The sequence below is a fragment of the Phocoena sinus genome, chromosome 1 (assembly GCF_008692025.1).
Source record: "Phocoena sinus isolate mPhoSin1 chromosome 1, mPhoSin1.pri, whole genome shotgun sequence".
NCBI lineage: Eukaryota > Metazoa > Chordata > Mammalia > Artiodactyla > Phocoenidae > Phocoena > Phocoena sinus.
The window spans coordinates 154198354-154200946 of NC_045763.1; the positions used below are offsets into that span (position 1 = coordinate 154198354).

The 2593-nt window shown below is 42.2% G+C and overlaps 1 pseudogene; it reads right to left on the reverse strand.

Annotated features, from left to right (window-relative positions):
- Nucleotides 1-2482: 2482 nt before the first annotated feature.
- Nucleotides 2483-2593, reverse strand: part of LOC116764302 — a 950-nt pseudogene continuing 839 nt past the window's right edge.

A 2593-nucleotide genomic window follows, 5' to 3' on the forward strand; every position in this document is an offset into this window, starting at 1 on the left:
TTGCTTGTCTGAGAAATTCTTTCTCTCTCCTTCTATTCTAAATGATAATCTTGCTGGGTAGAGTATTCCAGGTTGCAGATTATTCCCTTTTAAAACTTGTTAATTTTTGTCATTTTGAGTATAATGTGTCTTGGTGTAGGTCTCTTTGGGTTCATCTTCTTTGGGATTCTCTGTGCTTCTTGTATCTGGATATCTGTTTGCTTCTTTAGGTTTGGGAAATTTTCAGCTATAATTTCTTCAAATACATTTTCAATCCCCTTTTCTCTTTCTTCTCCTTCTGGAATCCCTATTATGTGTAGATTGGCTTGTTATATTATCCCATAGGTCTCATATATGGCTTTCATATTTCTTCATTTGTCTTTCTGTCTGCTGTTCTGATTAGGTGATTTCCATTATTCTATCTTCCAGATCACTTCTTCATTCTTCTGCATTATTCATTCTGCTATTCATTGCCTTTAGTTCAGCTTTTGTCTCAGCAAATGAATTTTCTAATTTTTCTTGCCTCCTCCTTATATTTTCTCATTCCTTTTAACAGTACTCTGCATTTCTGTTGATAGCCTTTATTAATTCCGTCAGTGTTTTCATTACCCCTTTTTGGCTCGGTGTCTATTAGACTGAAGAGGTCTGTCTCATTGTTTGTTCCTTCAGGGAAATTCTCTTGGTATTTTAAGTGGGAGTGGTTTCTCTGCTTCTTCATTTTACTTCCGTTTCCCTTACTCTGTGAGTTTAGGAGAAACAGTTATCTACTGTAGTCTTGGAAGGCTAGATATACGTGGGAGCATCCCTGTGTAACTTGTGTGGGTTTAATATTTTTGGCATGAGAGCTGCTTTTAGTTTGGATGCCTTCCACCTCTTTCCTCAGCATGTCCTGGCTGTTATCCCCTTGATAGGGGGTGTGCAGATGTGGTGGCTCATGCATACTCCCAGGGGCTGCAACAGCAGGGGCAGCAATTGACTCTTGCTCATGGGTCTCTCAGCAGTGGCAGCAGTCTGAGCACACTCTCTGGACCCATGACAGGGTGGGGACAGTGATTGGCACTCACTCCCGATTCTCTCAGAAGTGGCAGGGACCCACACCCACCTCCGAAGCCCATGATGGCAGTGGGGGCTCACGCCCACCCCCAGAGCTTGTATAGGCCATCCTGTTACCTGACAGCCTGAATGGGGAAAGAATTTCCTACGTGGTCCCACCCCTCTCCTTGAGCACCCCCCAACAATGGTGCCTTGCCACTCTGGCTGGCTCAGGCTTCTTCTGCATATACCCTCAGTTGCAGCCACACCCTGCTCCAGCCCCTTCAGGCTGTCTCCACTCAGCCAATCCCAGTTCTCTCCCCAAGTTGACCTCTGAAGCCCACGCTTTAGCACCCAGCCCCCAACCACACCGGGGACAAGCATCTCAGGCTGGGGAGTGCACAGTGGTGGTATCGACCATCTGTGAAGGTCTCTCTCTGTTTTGCCTTCCACAGACTTGTTGTCATGCTCTCCTCCAAGGCTCCAAAATTCCCCCTCTATCCTGGCTTGTCTCCCCGCCAGTGAGGGGACTTTCCAGGGTGTGGGAACATTTCTTCTTCCATGGCTCCTTCCCAGGGGCACAGGTCCTATTCCGATTCCATTCTCTCTCTCTCTTTTTCTTTATTCTTTTGTCATACCTGGTTACATGGAGCTTTTCTTGCCCTTTCAGAAGTCTGAGGTCTTCTGCCTGTGTTCAGTAGATATTCTATGAGAATTGTTCCACACAGAGATGTATTTGTGGGAGGAGGTGAGCTCCACGACCTACTCCACCACCATATTGATCCCCCTTCTGTTTTATTTTCTAATATAAGCATTTAAGATTATAATTTTTCTCTAAAGTACCACTTTAATTGTATTTCACAAGTTTGACATGTAGTGTTTTGTCTCTAAGCCTTTCTAAATATTTTTAATTTCAATTATAATTACTCTTTAATCCATGAGTTATTTAATGTTTTTAGATCTCTTTCTTTCATGGATGTTATTTTCACTAAGTTTAATAATTCTAGGAATAGACTTATTTTTTCTTTAGCACATTAGGAATATTGTTGTACTGTTCTCTAGCTTTCACTATTGATGAAAAAAGGAGTTAATGTAATTGTCATTTACTTGAAGGTTATATATCTTTTCTCTCTGACTGCTTTTAATATCTTTTCTTTTCTCTTAATTTTTAAAATAAAAATTTAGTTTATCATCTATTTATGCAAGGTACACAACAGGCAAAGTGTTTCACATCATAGATTGCACTTCCAACTCCTTGGAATATTCATTTCTTTGGCTGAAAGAGAGACTAGACAGGAAAGGCAGGCAATGCTTAGGCAACTAAAATAAGGTTGGGGCCAAGGGGAGCAATACTAACATCATCCTCACAGGGAATGGGCACAAGGGGGCTGTTAGTAGCAAGCTGATTTTCTAGAACTGTTAGCTAGAAGCATAGAAGCACTACTTCTAGACATTCAGACAGTCTCAGGCTTCAGTCATCCCCACCACACAGGTACAGAGCACTTTCTGGTAGTCACTCTTGGTGTCTTGCTGGATGTAGTAGTACAGCAATTTGGAGACCATGATTCTAATCAACACCTTA